Genomic DNA, 12,167 nt, shown 5'->3' with positions numbered 1-12,167 from the left:
TAATGTAACTATTGATTCAGCCAAACTATACTTTAATGCAATGATTGTGCCATACATGACCTACTGTATAACAACTTGGTCACTGGCATGTAAGTCCACACTAAAGCCTGTTGAAATTGCTTATAAACAAGCCCTAAAAACTCTTGACAAAAAGCCCAGAATGTACCATCACTGTAGCATCCTGAAGAAATTTGATCTGCTGAGCTGGGAAAACGTAATAAAATATTCGGACTCGATTTTGGTTTACAAAATCTTCCGTGGACTAGCCCCACCTCCGTTAAAGGACTTCATAAAGAAAAACACAAATAGGTCGACAAGAGCAGCCTCCAGGGGTGATTGTATAATCCCGTTTAGGAAAAGTATCTTTGGGCAGTCAGTATTTTCATATCGAGCGTCGCAGACCTGGAACGCGATACCATGCGTCATACGGGATCTGCCAACCCTTACCTCATTTACCAAACACCTAAAAATATGGTTACTGCAAAATCAAAATTGCAATCATAATCTACCTTAAAATTATCCTATGGTACTCTTTTATTGCTACTTTTTTACTTTATTGTTTGTTTTGTTTTTGTTTTTGTCTTTTGTTTTTACCTTGTTTGGGATGTGTTTACCTTGTGTTGGGACTAAAGATGGAAATTAGCTACTGGCTACAATCTTGCATATTACATGCAAATGTTTATTAATATGCACTGTCCCTAATAAAAATCAATTCAATTCAATTCAATTCAGCAAGCACTGACAATCAAACTGCTGAGGTAAAAGCTTTATCACACTTCAGGCTATCATAAAATGTGGAGCCACCAACAGAAACAAAGTAATGCCCAAGAGGAAAAGACACACATATTAACATACAGACATTTACAGCAAACCCAATCTGTCGAAGATTGACACAAAAAGCTGGAGTACCTCAGCGGGACAGGCAGCATCTCTGGAGAAAGTCTGAAGAAGGGTCCATTTTGTGTCTATCAGTCATATCAATTTACACGCAAATCTTTGATCTTAAACTCATGGTCCAGTTTTGCTGCACAGCGTATTATACAAGTTCACACCAGTGTAATATCCATGCATAACATAACACAATCAATGACTATCACTGCTGCTGTCCTAATTCCCCATTTACTCCCCCAATTCCCCATTTACTGGTGCGCTCCCCTAATTCCTCATTTACTGGTGCGCTCCTCTAATTCCCCATTTACTGGTGCGTTCACCAAATTCACCATTTACTGGTCCCCTCCTGGCAGATGCAGTATAATGTGGATAAATGTGATGTTATCCATTTGGTGGCAAAAACAGGAAAGCAGACTATTATCTAAATGGTGGCCGACTAGGAAAAGGGGAGATGCAGCGAGACCTGGGTGTCACGGTACACCAGTCATTGAAAGTAGGCATGCAGGTGCAGCAGGCAGTGAAGAAAGCAAATGGTATGTTAGCTTTCATAGCAAAAGGATTTGAGTATAGGAGCAGGGAGGTTCTACTGCAGTTGTACAGGGTCTTGGTGAGACCACACCTGGAGTATTGCGTACAGTTTTGGTCTCCAAATCTGAGGAAGGACATTATTGCCATAGAGGGAGTGCAGATAAGGTTCACCAGACTGATTCCTGGGATGTCAGGACTCTCTTATGAAGAAAGACTGGATAGACTTGGTTTATACTCTCTAGAATTTAGGAGATTGAGAGGGGATCTTATAGAAACTTATAAAATTCTTAAGGGGTTGGACAGGCTAGATGCAGGAAGATTGCTCCCGATGTTGGGGAAGTCCAGGACAAGGGGTCACAGCTTAAGGATAAGGGGGAAATCCTTTAAAACCGAGATGAGAAGAACTTTTTTTCACACAGAGAGTGGTGAATCTCTGGAACTCTCTGCCACAGAGGGTAGTCGAGGCCAGTTCATTGGCTATATTTAAGAGGGAGTTAGATGTGGCCCTTGTGGCTAAGGGGATCAGAGGGTATGGAGAGAAGGCAGGTACGGGATACTGAGTTGGATGATCAGCCATGATCATATTGAATGGCGGTGCAGGCTCGAAGGGCCGAATGGCCTACTCCTGCACCTAATTTCTATGTTTCTATGTTTCTATGTTCTATTTTCTGTAAAATCACCCTTCCCATTCCCAGGTTTAAAGCTGGGCTGGGATATTAAAACACACGCAGACAGGGAATTTTGGAACGGCACTGCGGCATAATAGTGGAGTTGCTGCCTAACCCAGAGATTAGTGCGAGGGTCACAGGTTATGGGGAGAAGGCAGGAGAATGGGGTATGAGGGAGAGATAGATCAGCCATGATTGAATGGCGTAGACTTGATAGGCCGAATGGCCTCATTCTACTCCTATCAGGGAGAGTTAGATTTCGCTCTCAGGGCTAACGGAATCAGGGGAGATGGGGAGAAGGCAGGACGGGGTACTGGTTTTGGGTGATCAGCCATGATCATAGTGAATGGCGCTGCTGGCTCGGAGGGCCAAATGGTCTACTCCTGCACCTGTTTTCTATGTTTCTAAAGCCACACCATCATCTCTCATGGATGGACGGATGCTAGCCACAAGGTAACCTCTAACAACCTCTCTCTCCTCCCATTTCTTACCCTTCCCTCGCCCGCAACCCACCCCACCCCACCCCACCCCACTGTGGCCCATCTAGACACTCACCCCCCCCCCCCCAAACATTCCTTCCCCATGCTTCACAATCCTATTTTACAGACTATGCTTTAATCTAGGGTCTTTGTTCAAACCATCTGCCCCCTCGCCCATGTCCATCTATTACCTGAGATAGACACAGAATGCTGGAGTAACTCAGAGGAACAGGCAGCATCTCTGGAGAGAAAGAATGGGTTTAAGGAATGGGTGAGCTTGGGAAACCCATTCCTTCCATCCAGAGATCAAAATGCTGGAGTAACTCGCTGAGTTACTCCAGAATTTTGTGTATCTTCGATTTAAAGCAGCATCTGCAGTTCCTTCCGACACCTGCCACGCTTGATCCTGCCTCCTCTTTCCCAGCTGGAACCGAAACGTCACCTATCCATGTTCTCCAGAGATGCTTCCTGCCTGAGTTATTCAAGCATTTTGTGACGAAAAGTGGAACTTGCTACGAAAAGTGGAATCAGATACAATCAGCAGGTTTGAGAGACATTTGATTTGAAGTTTGAAATTTCCAAACACTTTTTAATCAACTCGCACCGAATGACTAGTTCCAAAGTTTTCGCCAGTTAAAGGATATTGAGAACACCTTTTTTACTCACCTTCTGTCCCCTCTGTCCAGCTTCCGGGTTTACCGTTCGCAGGAGTTCCCACGGTAACCGCAAGAGTTATTACGGATATCGCACGGATATCGCACTGGCCACTGCGTTCATATAAAGTTGCAATGTTCAACCACAAGTGTACAAGTCACTCTTGGAGAAATTCAAACTTGCTTGAATTTTCTCTCGAGTCACCAAGTTACACAATTACCTGCCGTTAGCGCCACGGTGGTCCACGGTGGTCCACGAATGCCGTACTGTTATCGCACGAGGTTCCCACGATGTTAAACTCTGGTTAACTCTTGCGTCAAGTCGCCCCGTGAAAAAGCTGCTTAACAATATTTACCTTCAGCGGTGCTGCAGTTCTGCCACTGGCCGTGTGCGCGACTTTGGCACCTTTGGGGGGGGGGGTGGGCGGGATTAAAATGCCGTTTTGAACTGCATCTGTGAGGCAGAATTCCTTGGGCTGCTAGCTGCTGATGAAAAATCGATCCAGCTTCCGTTCGCGCTATATTTTAAAATAGAAATTTTGCTGGACAATTTAATATTTAGATTAAAATAAAAAGCGACTTCAAACGCCCTCAACGCCTACAACGTGACGGATCGCAAGAACGGGACAAAACAAAGGCTAAGTCGTCTATTTTACATATAATCTTGCTTCTTGGGATGGCTTTAATCTAATTTTACGTTGCGAAAATGTGATTTGGGCCCCATACGAACTGGCAGTGTTTTTCTTGCCGATATGGAGTTCAAATTCACCGCAACCGCAAACTTCCAATCCATCGCGTTCCAGAAGCAAGATCATTAAAATGCCCATTTTATTTGGACAATCATGTCATAAGCCGTCTAAATTGTCTGTATTTGTGTTATTCTCTCTCCATGATCATTATTTTTTAAATAGTCACAACAGTTTTTAGTCACATGTATTGTGCAAAAAACAATAATTTTGATTATATTTTGAGAGGATGTTCCTGGATTAATTTATTGGAATTAAAGATTACATTCCTTCCATCTGGCATATAAATTCATGACAGTGAGATTTAAAAATCATGTTACATTTTGAATTCATGTGTGAATGAGATTAGTTTGTTATTTGGATACTTAGGCTATTTAAAAAAATTATCCTTTTCTTAAGAAATGGAATCTATAGGACATATTTATTAGGAAAGTAGTGGGCAGAAAGGCATGTCATGCGTGGTTTGAAGAGCAAAAACTTGTAGTTTACAATGCCAACATTGAAAAGTTGAGGAAAATCAGGTGTACAGAGTTGTTTATTGGTTACAATCTGAGGAGTCTGATGTTGCTGCTGATTATGATATGCCAATGTACCAGCTGGCAACTGATCTTCTCCATAAAGACTTGGTCTATTGCTAGAAATTGTAATTTATTTACCTATCTGTTACAGACTTACAGCATATTATACATTAATATTAAAGTTCTGATCTTGAGAATACCACATTTTTTAATTTTCAAGGCAGTCTCGGTGTTTATTACTATTTCTGTCACAACGGTCAATTTTGTAATTAGCTACAATTAGGTAATTAATTAATTATATGCTTTAATTTCAGGCCATTCAAGTAAGATGTTTTATATTTGTTTCAGAATGCTTCAATCTATAATAACTCACAATTTCATTCAGTTCTCTTAATTTTTAAGAAAATTATGGACTTTTGATTGTCCTCGATCACAGCTTTTGTGTTAAGTCAATGGAAAAGCAATAGGGAACAAGATGCTAATTTCCAAGTATGAAAATGGCCATAACTTTTTTAATACTAAAGATATGAAAGTGAATTGTGTCAAATTAAACTTCCTGTTATGCTTTATCTGATGGGATAAATTGCCGACTTGATTTTTAAAATCTCAAAATTTTGTGACATTGCTGGTGTGTGTGTGTGTGTGTGTGTGTGTGTGTGTGTGTGTGTGTGTGTGTGTGTGTGTGTGTGTGTGTGTGTGTTTGTGTGCATGTGTGCATGTGTGCATGTGTGTGTATATGTTTGTGTGTGTATGTGTGCATATATCTGTGTGTGTGTGTGTGAATATGTGTGTGTATGTGTGTATGTACGTGTATATGTGTGTTTGGCTGTGTGTATATGTGTTTGTGTGTGTTTGTCTGTGTGTGTCTGAGAATGTACTTGTATATGTGTGTGGATATGTGTGTATATGTGTGTATATGTGTGTATATGTGTGTGTATATGTGTGTATATGTGTGTATATATGTGTGTGTATATGTGTGTATGTCCGTGTGTGTGTTTGTCTGTGTGTGTATGTGTGTGTGTATGTGTCTGTGTGTGTGCGCATCTCTGTGTGTGTGTGTGTGTGTGTGTGTTTGTGTGTTTGGCTGTGTGTGTGCGGGTGTGAGTGATTTATATATATATATCTGAGCATAGATCCATGCGGAACACCACTCATCACAGCCAGATATTATTATTTAAATATGAGAAGGAACATAATGTCAGTTTGAAGAGCAGAGCTGATATTGGTCAGAATTTGAGTTTTTCTGGAGTGTGTTTGAGCAGTTTGAATTTGGGTTGATAGGCCGATATCATTTATAGGGTGCCTTAGCTGCTGAGTAATGTGTTTAAATAAACATTACCCTTCATAAATACAGCAGCGGAGCTTAAAATGAGGTTAACACAAACTTGGGAATGGAGAGGAAGTCGACATAAAATAATTTTTTTTAATTTTTACTCAGTTGACGTCTCAATCAAATTTTAAGACAACCTTCCGCGTACAAAGCCACGCTGGCTATCCTTAATTAGCCCATTCTCTTCCAAGCTTGGCCCATTCTCTTTTAAGGAGTATGGGCAATAGTAACCAAGCATTGATTCAAAGTATTGATATATGGAAGATCAGCTCGTTAAATTGACTGTTTGAAATGTTTATATGACAGAAGAAATGATTTTGTTCCTACCACATTTGGCAAGAGCAATGGAATTTGCCCGCGTCATACAATGGCAAAAAGCTGTGACCCTTCCAACCCCATTAAGACTGAGATGAAGAACTGCCATCTTCCAGTTCACCATCCCACCTGCAGAGAGAGAGGCCTGTGCTCAGATATTGCCAATGCCCCACTGGAGTTCGACTCTGTGCAGCATCCACCCATCATTAGTTTCCCTCAGTCTCATTCGTGAAGGACAAGCATTATAGCAGCTCAGATGAAGCCAGCTAGGGCAGATCAGATGACGATACCATGCAGTGCGCTGCAAGCATGTACTTAGAAACACTGGAAGCAGCAGAATGATAACCATTGGTCAGGTGAGTGCATTTAAAAGCTACTTCACTCAATGTCCCTGGAGAGCCACTTTATTCCGTTTCCTGATATGTACCTTTCAAAGGTAACTGATGTTGAAGTCTCTTCCAAGCACTTAATTGTTTTCATCTTTCCAGGTTTTGTGCATGCTCTGCCTCTTTGTTCTCTTTTACACCATCCAGTTTTGTAATCCTGAAAAAAACAAGATGCATAATTAATTTAAAAAATTTTACTCATTACTTTCCTTTGCTTTTTCAGAGAACATTGAAAGGCATTGAAAGGCTTCTCTGCATTCTCAGGTTATGCCCTAATCATGTAATTATCTCATGGAGCCAAAAGGGCCTGTCCCACTGCGGCGACCTAATTCACATGTTTAGAAGAGTTTGCCATCGACTCATACTCGCAGCATGGTCGACACGAGGTCCTAGGAGGTCTTTGTAACTCCTTCATGCTCGAGAGTAGTCCCCGCGTACTTGAGGCCTCAGCTAGGTCGCGGCGTATTTTTCAACATGCTGAAAAATGCCCACGAGTAAAAAAAGGTCGCCATGGAAAAAAAATCTATATTTTGTTTCTCGTGGGTTTAGTCGAGGTAGGTTCTAGTAGGTCATAATGCTATTTGTAGGTAGTCTAAGTCAATCGAAGTTAATCGGAGGTAGTGGAAGGTAAAGCTCGTTGAGAAAAAAAAGGTAAGTAAACCGACCGGTAATGTTAAATGCCTGCTAAACTTTATTAAACGTTGTCTGGCTTCTTCAAAGTGTCTCCACTCCTTCTCCCCCCTTCACCCCGCCTTTTCCCCCATTCTCTCCCCTTCTCTCGCCCCCCCACCCCCTCCGCGCTCTCTAAAGGACAACGCTGTGCCAGCCGTCTTTTATCTTCCTGTTCGCAGGTGTGAATTTCAGACAGCGTTCCCCCGCTTTCCCTGGCCCCCGCCTTTGCGATGTGTGTGTGTGTGTGTGTGTGTGTGTGTGTGTGTGTGTGTGTGTGTGTGTGCAGACGGTCGATCCGGCTCGCGGTTTCATCGCTGATGGTCGATCCAGCTCGAGGTTTTTCAGGCGAGTGCCCTCAAGCTTGAAGGTCGAAGACAGTCGCTGAAAAGACGCATCAGTGGGACTGGCCCTTAATGGACAACACACGTGATCCACAGCCTGAAACATTTCATTAATGTTAACTGGTTGGATGGCTCATTGGATGGAAGCAGCTGTTAAAGCATTATATTATTCGGGGCAGGAACATTGTACAGTGCAGTGAAAAAATTGTTTAGTTTAGTTTAGTTTCGAGATACAGAGTGAAAACAGGCCCTTTGGCCCACAGTCTGCGATCCCCATATACTAACACTATCCTACACACTATCCTACACACTAGGGACAATTTACAACCAAAGTCAATTAAACTACTGTACGTCTTTGGAATGTGGGAGGAAACCAGAGCAACCGTATAAAACCTACACAGGCACAGGGAGAATGTACAAACTCCGCACAGACAGCACCCGTACTCAGGATTGAAGCGGGGTCTCTGGTGCTGTGTCAGAGCTGAATCACCATCACGCCACCATTACCTCCACCTCTCCTCCACTTCAATGTTGAATGGTGTGATTGACTCAGCATTGTTTTATAGACTATAGGAAGATGAGGTGAGGAGTTCTGCCATTTAAGATTCTGAAAAGAAAGAAGATAGAGCAATTGGACAAGAAAGTTGCCCTGATTTCATTATAATGAGCACATATAGCAAGAGAAAATATTTAGTTTAGGAGTTGTTGGCACAGTGACATGTGCTGGTAGAGGTGCTGTCTTACAGCATGAGAGACCCAAGTTCGATCCTGAACTCAGGTGCTATCTGTGCATGCTCGCCCTGTGACAACATGGGTTTCCTCTAGGTGCTCCTCTTTCCTCCCACATTCCAAAGATGTGTGGGTTTATAGGTTAATCAGCCTGTAAAATTGCCCTGAGCATACAGGGAGTAGATGAGAAAGTGGGATAACATGAAAATAGTGTGAACGGGTGATCAATGGTCAGCATTGACCATATAGGCCAAAGGAACTATTTCCATGCTGTGTCTCTAAACTAAACTACACTAAACTACACTAAACTACACTAAACCACACTAAAAATGCAAGGGGAATAGTGCAGATGAGCGCATCCATGTTGTACAGTTAGAACACAAAACAGAATGCTCAGCCAACTGGACCTTGCTGGAGTTGATGTTAGACATAAGCCCTCTCCCAAATTACTTCATGCGACCTATCATTAAGTGCCATCAATGTTTGAAGAGACATTTGATTTTCAGTGCTCCTTACACTTGCTGAGTTCTTCAATTAGACAAGACACTCAGGGTTAGTGCCCAATTTTAGTCTAAGAGAAGAAGTTATGTAATGTTAGTACTATTCCAGGATCATTTTGACATAGGTTATCCTCTCACATTCATGATGGCAAATGGGTTTGATCAATGCACAGCTCTTAGATAAAGGATCAAAGTCTCCCTTTGGAAGCGTTTGCTGCAACTTGACTGTAATAATCTGTGTCAACTACTCCAGAGAATTAAACTCGCAATACAGAGTATGCACTTGAATTGGTGTCAGGGATTGGGGAAGGGAGGGAGGAGGGGAAACATTTCAAAGTTTGTCTTCACTAATCTATATTGATTCATTCTAATTGCATTTCTTTCAGAAGGTGACATTTTAATGTCATTTGAAAGGCCACGTGCTTTTTTGGTCAACTAGACCATTCGGCCCATGAAGTCTATGGCAATCTTCACACCATTCCCATCAGTCTCAATCCCCCACTTATTTTCCTGTAATGTATTTTCTGTCATGTGTCCATCATCTCTCCTTCCCCCACCCCACCAACCCCCACCCCCCCCATCCCCCATCCCCTGTCTATTCCCCAACTAACCACTACTGCAGAGAAAATTTGCGGGGCTTATTAACTCACCAATCCATGTGTCTTTCAGATGTGAGGGGTTATGGGGAGGAGGCAGGAGAATGGTGTAAAGAGGGAAAGATAGATCATTGAATGCAGTGCCTACACAATGCTGTATCTCTAAACTAAATTCTAAAATGATTGAATGCTGAAGTTGACTTGATGGGCTGAATGGCCTAATTGTGTTCCTATCTCTTATGCACTTATGAACTTATGTGGGAGGAAACGGGAATACCCAGAGGAAATCCATGCAGTCACAAGTAGAACATATAAGCCCCACATAGACAGGGCCAGAAGTCAGGTTTAATCCCAGGACCTATGAGGTAACAGCTCTAGGAAGAAGTGTTTGCCAAAGCCCTCTCTACCTTTGGGATATGTCTGCCTCACTCACTTGTTGCAGTTCAATGATGCTGATTTTTTTTTTAACAACGTTGGTTTGTTATTGTCAAAGTGCATCGACATACAATGTAAAAACCTTGCTTTCCATCCTATCCAGGAAGATCGTACCATACATGATTACATCAGGTAATTCAAAAGAGAAACTAAACTGAGTCTAGAATATAGTACTGCGAATACAAAGAAAATGCAGATAACAAAAAGCGCAATAATCGCAGTAGGGTAGGTTGAATGATTGGGAATACATCCTTGGCATATGAGAGGTCCATTCAGGAGCACTCAAACTCGACAGCAGACGGGAGAAGAGAGAATGGCCACGGTGTGAGTGGTCATTGATAATGCCAGCTTCTTTCCTGAGGCTGTTGTGAGATTGAGTTGATGGGGGAGTTGGAGGGGGGGGGGGGGGGGGGGGGGGGGGAAGAAGGCTGGTGTACGCGATTGACTGGGCTACGCCCATAACTTCCTGTAGTTTCCTGTTCTCTTGGGAAGAGCAGTTGCCATGCCAAAGACAGACACAAAATGCTGGAATAACTCAGCGGGTCAGGCAGCATCTCTGGAGAAAAAGGATGGGTGACGTTTTGGGTCGGGACCCTTCTTCAGACACACGTTATGTAGCATCTGGTTAATATGCTTCCTTTGGTGCATCAGTAGAAGTTGCTTAGAATTACTCAGGGACGTTGAATTTCCTTAGTCTTCTGAGGAAGTAGAGGCAGTGGCATTCTTTTTTGGCCGTATTGTCGATGTGGTAAAGCTTAACGACACTATTATTGGTACATTGTAGAAGGCACATCGGATAGAACTCACTCCTCCTTGTGCTGCCAACCTTTTGATTAAACACCTATCTCTGTATTCTGAGTCAGATTTGCACTTGAATCACCACGCACAAACTTCAAGGAGCCAATCGATTCTCTTCCTTTCATAACTAACAACACTAAACCAACTCTGATAAGCACTTTCTAAGTTGAACCTCCACAATCACCTTCATACCAACTTGTAACATGGAAACTAGATCTAAAATGTCAATACATTGAATCCTTAATTTGGTCTTATAATGATCTCATTAGATGTTTCATAAAGGTACGCATATAAAATAAGAAAGTTCTATTTGGTTCATCTGCATTTTTTATTATTTACTTGTATTAGATTCCTTTTACTATTTTTTTATTACAACTGTTAAGCTATGAAAAATTTCTATTGAAATACCAACATTAATTTATATCCTCGGGAATTTACTGACAGTTCCGTTAACCTGGTGTGAAAGTTTTGATTAACCACATGGTTACACTTTCCTTGACAATGTGTTGATGAACAGGACCCCTTTGTAGAGTTTCTTGCTCCAACAAACCTTTTAATAAGTGATTTTAATGAAGTGCTTCTCAGCTTTATTTATAGCTTGGTGAGCACTAGTCTGCAATAAATGCTGATTTTGTTTAATGCTGCAACAATATATACTAATGACTCACAAGCTCACTGCCTTTTCCAAGCGGCTCATGGTGCTGAGTTCACTGTGTCTGTATGATTGTTTTGTTCATTATGTTTGGTATGTGTTGTCTGTGGTTTATGTAAAAGCAGGGGTGTCAATAGCTTACATTTCCTCTGGTACCATCATGGGACTAACCTCGCCAATTCAATCAATTCATACTAATTGTATCTGCCATTTTCTTCCTGATACTCTGTACCATCCCCTACTAATTTACATGTGTCTTTGTGTAAGTGCCAGGTTTATACTCCATGTTCTACGCTGTCAGCATGGTGTGTGTAATGTTTATGCATTTGTGCGTGTGTGTAGTTCATGCTGTGCGTCTGTTATATATGTTGTGGCAATCATGTATGTTACATGTTTTTGTGTATGATACATGTTTGTATGCAAGGTTATTGCGTGCATACATTGCATGTTCTATGCATGTTTTGCATGTATTTTGTGGTTGTGTTTCGTTGTAACCCACCTCCCCTTGAAACGTAACCCACCACCTCACCTCACTCCCTGCATCCCAGGCACCCCCTGCACGGACACACAGCACCTCCACCCCGACTGAAATCCAGAGCCAGTTTCTTGCAGACAGTCCCACCTCTCCAGACAACCAAAGAAACAGCAAGGACCAACATCTGGAAAGATGAATGGAACCAGCTCAACACACGAGCCCACGACTGGATGGAGAGAGGAATCACTCCGACTGAATGCCTCGCCAGCGGGCACGACCTCCCATGGCCAACCTGGAAGACCCTCAACAGATTACGAGTGGAGCAGGGGAGGTGCAAAGCACTTATGAAAGCATGGAACTACCAGGCAGAAGACACATGCAGCTGTGGAGCAGTACAGACAATGTCCCACCTACTGGAGTGTGACGACGCCCCCCCAATGCAGCCCCCAGGACCT

Source organism: Amblyraja radiata, chromosome 19 (assembly GCF_010909765.2).
Source record: "Amblyraja radiata isolate CabotCenter1 chromosome 19, sAmbRad1.1.pri, whole genome shotgun sequence".
NCBI classification, from domain to species: domain Eukaryota; kingdom Metazoa; phylum Chordata; class Chondrichthyes; order Rajiformes; family Rajidae; genus Amblyraja; species Amblyraja radiata.
The sequence above is the reverse complement of the archived record's forward strand: the minus strand, read 5'-3'. Positions refer to the sequence as shown.